Below are 17,659 nucleotides of genomic sequence, written 5' to 3'. Positions count from 1 at the left end.
GTAGTTTTTCAGTTTCTGTCTTGTGCAAAAAATTTTAACAGACTTCACGTTTTCTTATTTTGATATTTTCTTCCTTACTTAAGAGTAGACTTTTTGTTACAGCAGATGTGAATAGTAGCATAACAGAGCTGTTGTTTCTCTGATTATAATGCGTGCTGGACTAAACCTGTTGTGACAGGAGAGGAGTCGCTGGAGTGTTGTTGTCTCTCCCCGCTACAGTATGTCCTTCAGTGACCTTCAAATCACTCAACGCACACAATTACAAATCTGTGTACCTCACATGAGCCACACTCACACAAAACTATCTAGAATGACAACTTTGTCTAGATAGACTTATAGATGGATATAGACGTGTGTGTGTATGTGTGCATGTGTATATATTAGGGGTTGAATGACTTCAGATTTTTTAAAGTCAACATTTAAGTGATTAAAGTGGACATCGACTAATCGCTGATGACGTCATTAATGAACAAATAAGCCTGAACCTCGAGCTGAGACTCAAACGCGGGTCGCCTTGTGCACAGACATATGACACAGTGCTGCCCACAAGGCTATTGTGTTAAGCTACATAACAGCTTATTTTTATCAGTTCTTTTGTCTTTGGGTCATTATATTTCTCACAGATTTCTGCTCATTCTAAATCAGATACAGATAAAGTAGCACAGAAGGATTACTTACATTTATATGAATGTAATTAGAGACATTTATATGAATGTAATTATTAAATTGAGTGTGTGAATGAATTCTACTTGGCAGTGTCTCTCTACTAATAGTGAAGCTGCTAAGAAATATATGCTAGAACTTTTCAGTTTCATCAATTTATTTTTTTATTTTATTTATTTATTTTTTGGTGATGTTGCCATTTTCCAAGCGCAACACAGTGACTAATGAATGTAGGACAGCTTCTTTATTATTACTCTAATGAAAAAAAAAAATGATGTGCTTGTCACAAACTTAAAGAACAAAAACCAATAGCCTTAAAAGGGCATAATAACCAATAAAATATATATTTGTTGTTATATAAAAAGAAATTTACAAACAAATTACAAACAATTCAACAACTACTATAGAAATACAGATTAAATAAACTTGTTTTTCAGATACAGTAGGTTTATATACTATGTATACATGTATTTAACATCTTTTGTTGTTTTATTAACATTAATGACAAATATTTAATTAGGCTACAGTCCCTTTAAGACCAAATCCATACTGACACATGTCCTGTTTTCACCCAAATGTTTACGTCCACTTAAGCCATAACCGACTGTATTTATGTGAGATACTCCACACGATGGACATTTTGACAACTATGTGTGCATTTGACCATTCAGGCGCAAGGAGAACTGATCATGCACTGTCTGAGAGAACTGGGATCGCGTGCAAGAAAGAGAGCGAGCGTGAGAGAGAAAGCATTCAGCGCGATTCTGCCTATCCAGCCCTCACTAATCCAATACGAATTGTGATTGAAAGCATGCAGTTCGCAATGTGTGGGTTGTCATCATTAATTTTTAAGTATTTCGACACCACTGAGGCTGACATTGTTTCTGCCGCTGCCGTCGGTGCATCTGTGCACGAAAAACTCTGTCAGTTACTTCCCCTGAGGTATCAGTCTTTGGTATCGGGGGTATTTTTACGAGTATGAGTACAAGTACATTAGCTTGGTATCGGCCCGATACCGATACTGGTATCGGTGCATCCCTAATATATACACACTGCTTGGCCAAAAAAAGTCGCTGTTTGGACTTTTTACAGATAGATGCTTAAGAGTCTATGACTGGATCATTATTGCAGTGATTATTATGTTTCTAGCATGTTATATGTTTGGCAACAGTTTTCTAACCCTTATTGATGGAGTGTGTATCTTTTCATTTCTTAAACAACCATGTAGGAAAACACATCATGGCCATATTCCAGGATGACATTGTGAAAGAATGGTTGGGAGGGAGCATGAAGAATCATTTTCACACATGAATTGGCACCTCTGAGTCCAGACCTTAAATTCATTGAAAGTCTTTTGGATGTGCTGGAGGAGACTTTACAGAGTGCTCACCTCTTGCATTGTCAATACAAGATCTTGACCAAAAATTGATGCACCTCTTGATGGAAATAAATGTTGTGATGTTATTTCCAAGAAATATCAAGTGCAAGTTTTTTGCAAAAACCTCTCAAGCTGTTCTTTAAAGTAGGTTATGTCCGTTTCTATCAGAGTTACAGCAGCCCACAAAACACTGTTGTGTTTACATGCTACTTTCAAAATCCTGTCATTGCCACTGTAACGTTTTTCTTGAGCCTTACAACGGGCAGAATTATGAGGTTGATGACGTTTCATTTTTCCAGTGACTGAATCTATCACAGCTTCATCCATTTCATCATACTCCTCCATCTTGTTTAGTTAAAAATCTCTTTAAACAGGATAAAAACTTGAGATCATATCTCACTTTGACGGAGGTGATATTTAGCAGCTTTTGCATCTGAAGCCTTCATATATACAGGCCTAAAGTTGTCATTCTAGTCAGCTCGGTGTTGTTGGTTAAGGTCAGACTTGTGAGTGTTAAAGCGCAGATTGTGGTTCAAGGGGATGGGGTTACTAATGGCAACACCTTTTCAGCGCTGCAGTATGAAGTCCACACTATGCCGGTCTTTGTCCCCACAAGTGCTGTCCTTTAGTTAAAGGGACTCTTTCTTGTGAAGAGTTACAACCTGTGATGGATTACACCCCCAATTCATTAACACTCTGTGAAGCACTTAAACACACACTTAGACTCTCTTTTGCCCGCTCTCTCTCTCTCCGTCTCCAAGTTCCACTCTCGTCCTCTCACACACCCAGTTCTCCTTTTGTTTCGGTTTGATCTGCAGTCTTGCAAAAGCCAAGTCGTCCATACAAAACCCCATCTTTATCTGCCATTATCCTAAAAGAATCCTTTGCCTCTCTCTCCCCACCTTCTCTTTTTCCTTCTCTCGCTAGCGTTTCTCCTCCCACGTCGTCTTGATAGCTGAAAATACCTGCTGGCTCATTAGCTCCTTCCTCACGGTGCTGCACACGCATAAAGAGCAGCGATGGCTAACAGCAGAAGCCTTTAGCTCACTGTCACACACACACAAATGCACACACTCTCACGCACACTTCCCTTAAGCTTGTGGGCTGCTCTTACTGGGCTGAAGGATGGAGTCCCACACCTCCATTTGTAGCCGCATCAGACGGGAGTTTCTTTTTTTTTTAAATCTGCTAGACATTGGGGGACGCTAGCACGCAGCATACATGTACCCTGGAGTGTGATCCAGACTCCGGCACTCAACCGACTGGTCAGGCCCGTAGAGGGAACGGCACAGTAACCCGTGGCCGACCTCGCCACTGCTGCACGTAATGTGTTTAAACTGTGTTTGAACCCCACTTCTGGTATGGGGGGAGGTGGGCAGGAGGAGGACGGCGACTGGGTTTTGTTGGGCAAGTGGAGAACAGACTGGAAGGGCTTCACATTGTATATTTGTCTGTGGTTCCTTTTTGGGGAGTTTACCACTGGCAGTTCCAAGCGCCTCCAGTCTTTAATGAGCATGAAAGGTCAAAAAGGTCAACAAAGTCCTTTCAGAAATGTCACTCTTTTCAATGTAAAATTGCAGAGGATACAATGGGATGGGATGAACATTTAACGGCTGGATTATATTACCTGACTTCAACACAGATTTTAACCCTTTTTCTAACCTGATTTTAGCTTACCGACGGGTCCAGTCTGCATATTTTGTGCTGTCAGAGTTGTCAAATTTCATATAGTATGATGGTTGTTACTAGGGCTGGTTCATAATCAAAATTGGCAAAATTCATAATCATGATTATTTAAAGGATTAGTTCACTTTCAAATTAAAATTTCCTGATAATTTGCTCACCCCCATGTCATCCAAGAAGTCCATGTCCTTCTTTCATCAGTCGAAAAGAAATTAATGAAAACATTCCAGGATTTTTCTCCATATAGTGGACTTCAATGAACCCCCAATGGTTCAAGGTCATTGCAGCTTCAAAGCGTTCTACACGATCCCAAACGAGGAATAAGGGTCTTATCTAGAGAAACCATCGCTCATTTTCTAAAAAAAAATGTAGAATTATATACGTTTTAACCATAAATGCTCATCTTGAACTAGCTCTCTTCTTCTTCTTCTCTATTTGAATTCCGGCAGTGTAGACGCTGCTAAGTGTATTACTGGCCTCCACAGGTCAAAGTTTGAACTAATTGTTATATACTTGCACTAGCATATTGAATATGACAATTTAGTTTGACCTGATTTACTAAACATGGAAAATTAGCGCAATTCCAAAAACAGCACTGATGGAAGTGGAAAGTTCTGCATGTGATCTACTGAATTAAAGAAGACAGACGCATCCGGATCATTTCCATAATGACCAACGTAATCTACCAAGAGCAGCGCAAATTAGCGTCTGGTTTAAGACATCCTCTTTTTTGGGGGCAGTAAATAATGGCACAAATAACAGTAAATTGACTAGCGCAAACCTTAGTAAATCACGTTGCATTATTCATTTAAATACTCTCCTCCCATAAATTTTGGGTCTGAAAGGAAAACTCCTACAAATGCATATGCAATAAGGTCAACTGCAAAAACAACCCAGTCCCGTCTCGTTCGAAAAAAACGTACCTGTGAGAACATTTTTGCAAAACGAAAATACCTAGCGCCATGTACGTTTCATGACAGTTTCAATGTGAAATGTCCACTGAGTGGCGCTAAAAGCGCGTTCAGTTTTTTTCCGAAACAGATTAACGTGAATATGGTATGGTATAATGGTTTTTATTATGTTGGTTTTATACGTATCACCGCAGTTCTGATTTGAAATGTCCGGTGAGTGGCGCTAATGCTCCGTTACATTTAAACATTATGTACCACCAACACTACACCTAAACCTACCCAATAGCTTTAACAAAAGCAAATGTGACATAAAAAGCATTCATAATCATGTCATTTTAGCTATTTTTGATCTCTCATCTTTGAGCTCTTTTACCATGACTCGTCTTTCATGGGATTCGTACCCAAGCCTTCCGCATCCTAAATACAACTCCTTATCAGCTTATCAGAAAAGCGAACACATATGGAGCTGGTTAAGCGATGCAAAGTCCAAGATGTACTTGTTTACAAATCGTCCACTTTGGTAAAAGCGTTTTGAGATCATAACATAATATTGTGCAAGGAGATGTGAAAACAAGTCTTTATTAATCCATAATCTGACCCTGTAATCATAACTGTGTATGAAAACCATTTAATGTGCTTGCTGTTTTATTGCCTCTAGTGTTCATTTCTGTTGGAAACTGCATTTATAGGCATGTATTGGTACGTATTTTGCAACTTGGAAAAATGTTCCCACAAGTACATCTTTCCATGAGACCAGGTTGAAACAACCCTATAATAATTTTTCACTGTGTGTCTTTAGTAAATCCTGACAGTAGTGTTTTAATGCCATAAGAGGGTTTGCGTTGGCGCAAGTCGTTAGTAAATCTGGCCTTTGGTAATTTAGAGTAGACTATAGAGGTAATATAGTAGTGCTAAATTATGACTCAAATCTGAATCTCAACAGTGTTTTAATGCCACTCAAATGAGCTTGACCCATTTCTGTTCATATTTTTATTTTTATTTTTTTCTTTCAGATGTTAAAAGTTGAGTAATGTATTCAATCTTTAAGGTGACGTCCCACTTACCAATATAAAAACAATTCGATAACTCAAAAATTAGTTGTTATATACTGTAGTAAAAAGTAATTGTTATATACTGAAGAGACTACTTTCAAAAACATAAAAAATCGTACTGATCTCAAACTTATGAACTTGTCAGCTTCAGTGAGAAAATTATTAACAATCAACTGTTCGGTCACTGTTTTCTTATTTTACTAGTCATTTAGATTTACATGAACCCAGAAAAATGCTTAGTTACACAGTCATCATGTATAATAATCACTTTTTTGGTTTGCTATATGTTCTGTGGAAGGATACATTTGGATTTATGTAGTTCTTCAGTTACAACATACATATTACTGAAGGGTTAAAAAAGGGTTAAAACAAGCATTTTGAGAAGCTAGCAGAAGCAGAGGTGGTGTTTCTCGTGATACGCTGTCATATCATATACTGCCTTCATTTCTCAGCTCAGCCAATCGGATATGAAAGCAGCACTTACACGTGTTTGTCCTCTGTGCCTTTTGCACCCCGGAGTACCTTGAGGGCATCCGCCTCTGCATTCATATTCCGGCCAGCCAGTCCACAAGGGTCTTAAGCCCCCAGCGTACATCCAACGCCCATCCGACAGCACCCAGGGTCCATTCTTATGGCACCTCTCCAAATCCGAACGAGCAGAGAGGAGTGAAAACTCCCCCTGGACTCCTGACCTCTGTAGTCGCTGGCCTAAAGACTCAGAGCACAGTGGACACAGCTGACCAGAGGGCGAGGTGCAATGAGAACGATACTGATTGTGCTGCACAGTTGGGGTTTTTTATTATCTCGGTTACTTTCACTTGTCCTCGGGTGCTTGTCTCTTGGCTTGGGTTGGATTTTGAATAACGTGCAGAAAGAAGCAAATGAAAAAGAAAATTGTGATAATTATAGTGCTGACGCCAGAAGTTATTACTTCACATTATTTCATGTCCGATGGTTCTGATATTATGTTGGCCCCCCAAATTGCATATTGTGAAACAGAGCTGTGTTTAAGAGCACTAACTCTTGGTGCTTGTTTAAACATGGTTAATTAAAAAACCCGCCATGCAGAAAACACAAATGGAAGAGTTTGCCAAGAATTGTGTATGGATATAAACACATATTTCTATTTTTTTATATTTAAATGTATGTATATATGTGTGTGTGTATATATCTCTATATATTTAAAATATATTTTAATAATATATAATATAATATATTATTAAATATATATATATATATATATATATAATGTACCTTAAATTCATTGAAAGTCTTTGGGATGTGCTGGAGGAGATTTTACAGAGTGCTCACCTCTTGCATTGTCAATACAAGATCTTGACCAAAAATTGATGCACCTCTTAATGTAAAAACATCACTACATTTATTTCCATCGAGAGGTACAATATATTGAACAATATACAGTGGTGTGAAAAAGTGTTTGCCCCCTTTCGGATTTTTTTTTTTTTTTTTTTTTTTTGCATGTTTGTTACACTTTAATGTTTCAGATCATCAAACAAATTTAAATATTAGTCAAAGATAACACATGTAAACACAACATGCCATTTTAAAATGAAGGTTTTTATTATGAAGGGAAAACAAATCCAAACCCACATGGCCCTGTGTGAAAAAGTGCTTTCCCCCCCAAGAAAGTAATTGAGATCTATCAGTCTGGAAAAGGTTATAAAGCCTTTTCTAAAGCTTTGGGACTCAATCGAACCACGGTGAGAGCCATTATCCACAAATGGCGAAAACATGGAACAGTGGTGAACCTTCCCAGGAGTGGCCAGCCGACCAAAATTACCCCAAGAGCGCAGCGACGACTCATCCAAGAGGTCACAAAAGACCCCACAACAACATCCAAAGAACTGCAGGCCTCACTTGCCTCAGTTAAGGTCAGTGTTCATGACTCCACCATAAGAAAGAGACTGGGCAAAAATGGCTTGCATGGCAGAGTTCCAAGATGAAAACCGCTGCTGGGCAAAAAGAACATAAAGGCTCATCTCAGTTTTGCCAGAAAACATCTTGATGATCCCCAAAACTTAGGAGAATACTCTGTGGACTGATGAGACAAAAGTTGAACATTTTGGAAGGTGTGTGTCCCATTACGTCTGGCATAAAAGTAACACAGCATTTCAGAAAAAGAAACTCATACCAACAGTAAAATATGGTGGTGGTAGTGTGATGATCCAGGGCTGTTTTGCTGCTTCAGGACCTGGAAGACTTGCTGTGATAAATGGAACCATGAATTCTGCTGTCTACCAAAAAAAATCCTGAAGGACAATGTCCGGCTATCTGTTCGTGATCTCAAGCTGAAGCGAACTTGGGTTCTGCAGCAGGACAATGATCCAAAACACACCAGCAAGTCCACCTCTGAATTGCTGAAGAAAAACAAAATGAAGACTTTGGAGTGGCCTAGTCAATGTCCTGACCTCAATCCTATATTGAGACCATAAAAGGCGGTTCATGCTCGAAAGCCCTCCAATATGCCTGAATTACAACAATTCTGCAAAGATGAGTGGACCAAAAGTATCGAGTGGACTTCGATACCAAGTCAGTACTGAAATTTTTAAAAATGTGACTCTTTTAACGTTGAGCGGATTCATAAACGCCTCTGATTGGCCATTGTGTTGACAAGGTCATCAGATATGTCTGTGATTGGCTACAATGATCAACGCACGGTAGTGTTTGAAAGCACACGGAAGTGTTTGAATGTGAAAGCGTTTTGAAACTGGGAGTGTTTAAAAGCAGGTGTCTATCAGCGGACCGGTCCACTGATAGATGCTTACTTTCAAAAGCTGCTGTGTGTATTTGAGTATCGACTTGGTACCGAAGTCTGTTCTTTTGACAACACTAGACAGCACATATATATGTGTGTGAGTGTGTGTAATATATGTTTGTGATGGTAATTACTCAGAGAGGATCTTGTTAAATAGTAAAAGAAGCTATTGGGAAAGTAAAAAATCAACTTTTTGCATTGATTACAGTGTTGCTACTTCAAGAATCACATAATGGATCTTCCCAGGGTTTTAATGTTCTTAATGCATTGATGTTAGGTAAAAGTACATGATGCTAGACTCTTAGGGAATGAAGGAAGCTGAAGATAGTGAGATGGTGATCTTTGAAGAATCATATTACACTGGTCTTTGTGATCAGTGTGAAAGAAGACAATAACAGGTAATATTGGTTCGAGTTAGACTGAGCTGGTCGTAACCTCTCCGTTTACCCTCCAGCACATATATATGTGCCTCTAAAGAACTCATTTAAGAATCAGCATTTAAAAATAAGAAGTACTGTTCTGGAAAATGTGTGCATGTCTGTCAAACAAAAAGGCTTCTGGACATGTGCAATGTTATTGCATGGGATATTTAACATGTTTAAACTACAGTTTGTGCTTTCATGCATCATTTAACATTTTGCTTATGAAATCCAAAGCTTGGTGAAAAATGAAGACACAAGCTTAATGTTAGTGTTGGGAATCAAGAGTTGGTTCTTATTCCCAACTGGCTCTATTTCATACCAGAATCATAACATAATTTTTAAGAATTATAATAGTTTAATTAAATATATTTGGCTTAGATTGTGCCATTATGCCCAGTTTCACAGACAAGGCTCAAGCCTAGTCCCAGACTAAAATGCATGTTTGAGCTGTTTTTACTGAAAGCAACTTGCACTGACTTAAAATACATCAGTGCCGTTGCACACCAGTAATGTTTTTTCTAAGGCACGTTTATAAAAGCTACTTGCTAATTAAACTAAGGCCTAATCCTGGCTTAATCTAAGCCCTGTCTGTGAAACCAGGTGTTTTCTGAAAATGTGTTGCACATTGTGATCTATTCTTGAGTAAGGTGAAAAACTTTTTACACTATCCCAGACTTTTTGATTTGGGGTCTGAATTCAGGTACATTGCTTTTCATCTTTCCTAATTTACCTGAATTCACCCCATGTAAAGTCTGCTGCTTCAGTCCAAACTCCTCTGATCCCAAAGCACGTTACGTTAAGTGTGTTGAAACACAATCTCCTGTGAGATTTGTGGTGATTCTTCACAAGTGCCAGTGCGACCATCAAGAAGTAGCTGGAGGGCTTTGAAGCTATTATCAGTGTGAGGTTTTGTTCGGCGTGGAGTGTTATTTGTAACCCTCTTAAGGAAAGCCACTCTTCATGTTACTCTCGAGAGCCTCTTGTAAATCACTTCAAGTGATTTAAACTGATTTTGTTCAAGTGAGTTGTTGGCAGAAATTGTTGTTTGCATGAAGCACTTCATGACAATGATTGCCTCTTAATAATCCACTCATCCCTTTAATGATCCCAGAGCTTTCTATGGGCTCCGTTGGTTGTCTTTTCTATTATGTTTTAAGTGTGTAACTTTCTTGGTTAAAATTTCTCTTATCTCAGCTTAATATGCAATTATAAATAAGCCATTCTGGTTTTGTTTGTTTAAATGTTGTAAATTTCATCTGTTTGTCTGACCAATGGCAGACACCTAAAGATACAAAACAAAACAAAAAGTCTTTTATGGTGTATATTTTGCAGTGGAACTTAACAAACATCTCAAACAAAGGGTGCTGGGATAAAACTTTTCAGCGGTCTCGGTCCACTTGTTTGGTGCCCACATGGGATCGAATATCAGCGTTCACGCTTATTCAAATGAACCATGCTAACAGAGCACCCTTAGACTAAACTATACCAAAAACATTGTGTACACAGTTCCTGCATTTCCACAGTATGACATAGTGTGTTCAAGTGTGTGTCAGGTTCAAGTCCTCTTAGTCACACTGTCTAGTGTTGATTGGTCTAGCCGGCTGAGAGGCTGACAGTAGTATGTGAAGGGATGATGATGATGATTATATTGCAAATTGTATGCAATAATGGGCTTTGAAGAGCCAAGTCAAAATGGTATATATTTTTTTTATTACACTTCAGTGTTTTCGGGACGTGGGAATGTTGCGTGTAGATCTTTAGGAGCTTGACTGTGTAGCAAAGTACTGTTGTGGCCCTTTTAGAGTAAATAATATTAAGTCACTTTTTAAATATTATAATATACAGTATTTCATTTTAATATGATAAATATTATTATATTATATTATATTATATATTTGTGTCACTTTACAATAGTCTTATTTGTTAGATAATGCATTAACTAACATGAACTAACTGTGTGTAATATATTTGTTACAGTATTTAGTAATGTTTGTTACTGTTAGTTAATAAAAATACTTGTTCATTGTTTGTTCATATTAGTTCAAAGTGCATTAACTAATGTTAACAAATACAATGTTGGATTTTAAAGGTGCCCTAGAATTGAAAATTGAATTTACCTTGGTATAGTTGAATAACAAGAGTTCAGTACATGGAAAAGACATACATTGAGTTTCAAACTCCATTGTTTCCTCTTTCTTATGTAAATCTCATTCGTTTAAAAGACCTCCGAAGAACAGGCGAATCTCAACATAACACCGACTGTTACGTAACAGTCGGGATCATTAATATGTACAACCCCAATATTTGCATATACCAGCTCATGTTCAATGCATTACACAAGGGCAGCCAGTATTAACGTCTGGATCTGTGCACAGCTGAATCATCAGACTAGGTAAGCAAGCAAGGACAATAGCGAAAAATGGCAGATGGAGCAATAATAACTGACATGATCCATGATATCATGATATTTTTAGTAATATTTGTAAATTGTCTTTCTAAATGTTTCGTTAGCATGTTGCTAATGTACTGTTAAATGTGGTTAAAGTTACCATCATTTATTATTATATTCACAGAGACGAGAGCCGTCATTATTTTAATTTTTTAAACACTTGCAGTCTGTATAATTCATAAACACAACTTCATTCTTTATAAATCTCTCCAACAGTGTGTAATGTTAGCTTTAGCCACAGAGCACCAACAAACTCATTCAGAATCAAATGTAAACATCCAAATAAATACTATACTTATGCAATTAGACATGTTGCATGACGAACACTTTGTAAAGATACATTTTGAAGGTTATATTAGCTGTGTGAACTTTGTTTATGCTGTTTAAGGCAGTTGCGAGCTCGGGGGCGGGGAGCACGAGAATTTAAAGGGGCCGCAACCTGAATCGGCGCATATTTAATGATGCCCCAAAATAGGCAGTTAAAAAAATGAATAAAAAAGAAAAATCTATGAGGTATTTTGAGCTGAAACTTCACAGACACATTCAAGGGACACCTTAGGCTTATATTACATCTTTTTAAAACACGTTCTACGGCACTTTTAATTGTTTTAGTAAATGTTGTAATTAATATTAACTAAGAATAATAAATGTTGTAGAAATATTTTTCATTGTTAGGTCATGTTAACTAATATAGTTATTAATGTTGACAAATGAAACCTTATTGTAAAGTATAATATTATATTTGTTATTTTATATTATATATTATATTATTAGACATTTTTATGCATTTCGGTTACTTAAAGTAAAGGGAATGTTTGCATGTTGATTGTATGCTTACCAAAGTAGTTGTTGCAACCATTTTTAAATAATAAATATTTAGCCATTTTTTAAAATATTATAGTATTTCATTTAAATATTATTTGTGACCCGTGCTGTCCAAATGTGTATAGACTAATTTCAAGCTACAGGCAAAAAAAAAAAAGAAGTAAATTTTCATTGAATTTGAGGTTTTCACAAAAATTAGTTCATTAAGCCTTCATCTAGCGATCCCAATGCTACAAATAGTAATTAAACATCTAAAAGTATCTTTATTTGTATGTTTTCTGACGACTCGCACTTTCCTCAGCACAAGTTTGATATCGTTTTAAAGTGTAGCATTCCCACAATTTTGAGAAAACTTTTTCTCAAAATTGACTTTGCTGACTCTGTCAACTTCAAACAGGTGTAGCTCAGTCATTTTTGTCGGATTCCAACAAATCATACATCATTTTGAAGGTTTTTTAGATAATGTTAGAATAACAATAACTATTTTTTTTAAATTTGCTCATTCCGACTGCTTTTGCCAGCACGGGTCACATTTATATTTATATATATATGAAGAGTTGGGTTCCAAAATGCCATTTTTAAAAAAAAAATTGAGTTTCCGCCAAAATCATTATTGTATCTGGTCGGTATTGAAAAGTCATTTATTAATTTTGCGCAAAATGTGATATCTGTCATGTTATTCTGTCATGTTTTCTCCCTTTCTTTCCAAAACGCGACAAACGCCAGTCTCCCTTCTCTGCAGAACGCAAACTATCCGCTCAACCAATCACAGCGCACCGTTCCACGCACTGTAAACAGTAATGGTGGCGCTCTGAATACACCTGGCATCCCAGATTTTTCCTTATATAATTTGTTCTTTGTGATCAACAAAAACAGAAAAATTAACAATTTTGATGGCATTGATGAACCTGTGGTGGTTTCCGCGGTGGGGAAGAAACATAAGTTATCGAAATGTAATCATGTACGTGAGGAGATTAAGAAGATGAGGCACTCGAGTAATTTATAACATTAACAAGATGACCCGTTGAATTCATTTTGGGAGTGACGACTGAATGTATTTTTAGTCAGATGCCTGTAAGATTAGTATTGACAAAGTTCAGAGGCTGTCATATATGTAAATCAACTTACTTTGTTTTGTATTTTCAATATGAAAAATAACTTTTGCGTCAATGATTTATTGCATTTATATATATATATATATATATATATATATATATATATATATATATATATATTTTTTTTTTTTTTTTTTTTTGGAAAACTGCAAAGAGCTAACAGTTCTCACTGTGTTTTTTTTTATTTGCCTTCCAACTGATGTATGATGTAAAATTACATCATGATGTCCTCACCCTCATGTGGAACACAAATTCAAAAGGACATTCCCTGCAGCTCTTTTAGATATAACAACATAGTGACAAAGCTCCAAAAATTACAAAAACATTCGGAGAAGTTTCGAAATGTCATGAGGGTGAGTACAGAATTCACATTATGTGGTGAACTATCCCTTTAAGTTCCAACATCTTCCTATCTACAGATCCCTTCTCATGTTCTTCACAATTTCTCCTGATAAGCTTAACATTTTGATCCTGGGTGTCTCCTGATTAGGATGCATTGTAGCCTTGAGGGTTTCAGGGGGAAAGGATCTGAAGCTCTTAAAGGCGTGTGGAAAAGGCTCAGGGAAATTACATATTGTCCTAAGCTTCTGCAGCCGACCCTTTTAGGAACATGACTTACCTGCTGTTCAACAAACAATAGCAGCTTTAGAAGGCCTTTGTTTGGTAGGAGATAAACATCAACCTGAGGAGAAAAAGGTCACCTGAATTAAGGCTGCAGTTGCAGGTATGTTTGGCTTGTGGCGATTTACTTGCCGTACAGAACTGTAATTAATCATGCACTTGACTACTCTCGACACTGTGTGTGTGTGTGTGTGTATACCTTGTGTTGAGTCCCTCATTAGCCTCTTTAGCGCAAGCTTCTGGCGTCGCTCATTGCCTTGTTAGAGATTAGTGCCCATGTGGGGCCAAGTTACCGTAATAAAACGCTTGATTCTAATGACTCTCCTCTAAGCCGCAACTCTACGCACAAACCTCCAAAAAGCTTGAGCCTCCCTGAAGGGTTTTTAGCGGCACGCTAACAGTTACACTTCTCGGACCATTTAAGGTGCATGGCCAAGCGTCTAACGCGATTTGTGTTCACACACTCTGTTTCGTCTGTCTGCAAACATGTTTTCTCACCTGTCTTAAGTCTACAGATCTTCACTGTGGAGGCAAGAAGCTGAAACAGGCATCACTGGCTAAAAGTGTCTGTGAGGACTTATTCATTTAAACTGCTCTCGGATTGTAAAGGTTGGGGTTTTTTGTATTCAGCACGATACAGATGCTTTGTTTTTAGTCTTTACAGAAGTTCAATAAATGCAAGAATGGAAAACTAAAATGCTAACAGTGCTGCTCAGTAAATATCATATGAGCTGCCTATCTAGACCAGTGTTATTTTTATACTGTTATATTAATTTTTTCATTATTTAATATCTATTTTATTTGATATTTAGATATTTAAATTTTCTTTTATTTTTATATTTTCAGTTTTCTATTTTATTTTATTTTAAGTTTGAGGAATTTAATTTTTTGTCGCTTTGTTTTTTTTTTTTTATTGTAGTTTCAGTCATTTTAGTTCTTCAACTTGTTATATTTAATCTAATTTTCATTTAGTTTTTTTTTTTGTTTAAAAATGAAAACTGAAAATATAAAAATAAAAGCAAATTCAAAATATTAATAAATATTAAATAATTAAATACTTTAATAGCTGCCATTGAAATATCTGTACTATTATAGTATTTATCAATTATTTTAATATTTAGAATGTTTTTATTTTTATATTTTGTTTAAATTTTAATTTTATTTTAAGTTTAAAGGTGCCCTAGAACCAGTTTTTACATGATGTAATATAAGTCTAAGGTGTCCCCTGAATGTGTCTGTGAAGTTTCAGCTCAAAATACCCCATAGATTTTTTTTTATAAATTTTTTTAACTGCCTATTTTGGGGCATCATTAACTATGCACCGATTCAGGCTGCGGCCCCTTTAAATCGCGCGCTCCCTGCCCCCCCGAGCTCTCGACTATAATACAGTGCATTTACAAAGTTCAGACAGCTAATATAACCCTCAAAATGGATCTTTACAAGATGTTCGTCATGCATGCATGGATTGGATTATGTGAGTATAGTATTTATTTGGATGTTTACATTTGATTCTGAATGAGTTTGTTGGTGCTCTGTGGCTAAAGCTAACATTACACACTGTTGGAGAGATTTATAAAGAATGAAGTTGTGTTTATGAATTATACAGACTGCAAGTGTTTAAAAAATTAAAATAACAACGGCTCTTGTCTCCGTGAATAAAGTAATAAACGATGGCAACTTTAACCACATTTAACAGTATATTAGCAACATGTTAACGAAATATTTAGAAAGACAATTTACAAATATCACTAAAAATATCATGTAATCATGGATCATGTCAGTTATTATTGCTCCATCTGCCATTTTTCAAAATTGTTCTTGCTTGCTTACCTAGTCTGATGATTCAGCTGTGCACAGATCCAGACGTTAATACTGGCTGCCCTTGTGTAATGCATTGAACATGAGCTGGCATATGCAAATATTGGGGGCGTACATAGTAATGATCCCGACTGTTACGTAACAGTCGGTGTTATGTTGAGATTCGCCTGTTCTTCTGAGGTCTTTTAAACAAATGAGATTTATATAAGAAGGAGGAAACAATGGAGTTTGAAACTCACTGTATGTCTTTTCCATGTACTGAACTCTTGTTATTCAACTATGCCAAGGTAAATTCAATTTTTGATTCTAGGGCATCTTTAAGAATAAAATTAAAATGTTTTGTTTTGTGTTTATATATATATATATATATATATATATATATATATATATATATATATATATATATATATACAATTATACATTTAATTTATTTTTATTGTAGCTTTAGTAATTTTAGTTCTTGTTATATTTAATTAATCTAATTTCCATTTTTTATATATATATATATATTTTTTTTTTTTTTTTTTTTTTTTTTATATATATATATTTTTGTTTAAATCAGTTGTGAGTAGAGTCTTGGCCTTTCTATTCCTTTTTGTTTTTGTCCTAACCAGCCACGACCACATCATGAGTTATCAGTCTCATAGTTTCCATGTTCAGGTTGCTTTTCTTTGCACTTGGTAGCCCCGCCCACAGTGCAATCTCATTGGTCCAAAATCCCACTTCACATTTCATTATATTAATGCTGCCTTTACGTGCTATTGGAATTATCATTAATACAAGTTTCCTAATTAAAAACTGGACACTAATGCCCTCTCAAGTCATATTTACCACTAGGAAGCTCGGGGATAATTTTGCTACCCAAATTCCCGAGTTGGGCAGGCCATAAACTTTAAACATGGCGGAGGGGAGAACGATTGCTCCTGTGACTGCTGTTCTTTACTAATTTTATCCACAACAGCTACATCACCTTGTCTTGTCATTACAGTAGTGCATGTTTACATTTAAAGCATATTGTATGTTTTATACACATCAAAAATAGCCTGTATTTCACTGAAATTCCATAATTGTCAGCAAGCTGACTATATAGATAGAGCTGTGAATGTTTATATGCAAGTGCATTGGCACTTTGCATTTTCTTTGCAATAATTGTAAATAGTTAGATACTGTTTGCACAGTTATAAAATAATATGCAATAATAACATAGTGATTGTATTTATTAAATAATTGCCACCTTATTGGGACAATAAAGCCCTCTATACACTGCTTTTTGTCTACTACTTTTGTCTGGCCATACCAGACATTGGTAGGCGGAGTTAGTGTAAATAGCCTCTGCCAACAAGGCGGGCTGTTTGCACTTGGTGTAAATAGTCACTCTGATGTTATATGGTTGTCAATGAATGGGACGCTAAATATCATTTTGGCTTTAATAAGGTTTTAATAAGAGTAAACCTGGTGTCCTCCGTGATTCCTGTTCTTTCCGACAACAAAGCACTTGAACGCAACAGGTTCGTAATTACGACTTCAGAAGTGGGAATTAGGTCATTTCTGATAGCATGTGAAGGCCGAATAAACCACAAATATCTGTTGGAAATCTGTGATTTTATACTTTATGTGGTATTTCATACTTTTAGTGAGGACAGAAATGATTTGACATCATAAAATGTCTTCACACCATGTCGTATATATGTATCATGTATATGCATTACTGTTTAAAGGTTTGGCACAACTGTTTCCAACATTGATAGTAGTCAGAAATGTTTCTTGAGCAGCAATTCAGCATATTATGATTTCTAAAAGACCATGTGACACTGAAGACTGATAGAATTAATTGCATTTTAAAATATATTCAAATAGAAAACAGTTATTTTAAATTGTTACTTCATTTTTTTATCAAATAAATACAGCTTTGGTGAGCAGATGAGTCTTTTCAGTTACGTGAATAC

At 36.2% G+C, this 17,659-nt stretch overlaps 1 protein-coding gene across 1 annotated transcript in view; it reads left to right on the top strand.

The window, feature by feature from the left end:
- Nucleotides 1-17,659, top strand: part of elp4 (elongator acetyltransferase complex subunit 4) — a 106,231-nt gene that overhangs the window by 87,930 nt on the left and 642 nt on the right. The gene's annotated exons all lie outside the window — the stretch shown is intronic.

The sequence above is a fragment of the Megalobrama amblycephala genome, linkage group LG3, assembly GCF_018812025.1.
Source record: "Megalobrama amblycephala isolate DHTTF-2021 linkage group LG3, ASM1881202v1, whole genome shotgun sequence".
NCBI classification, from domain to species: Eukaryota; Metazoa; Chordata; class Actinopteri; order Cypriniformes; family Xenocyprididae; genus Megalobrama; species Megalobrama amblycephala.
Note: the sequence above shows the minus strand (reverse complement) of the source record. Positions and strands in the feature narration are given on the sequence as shown.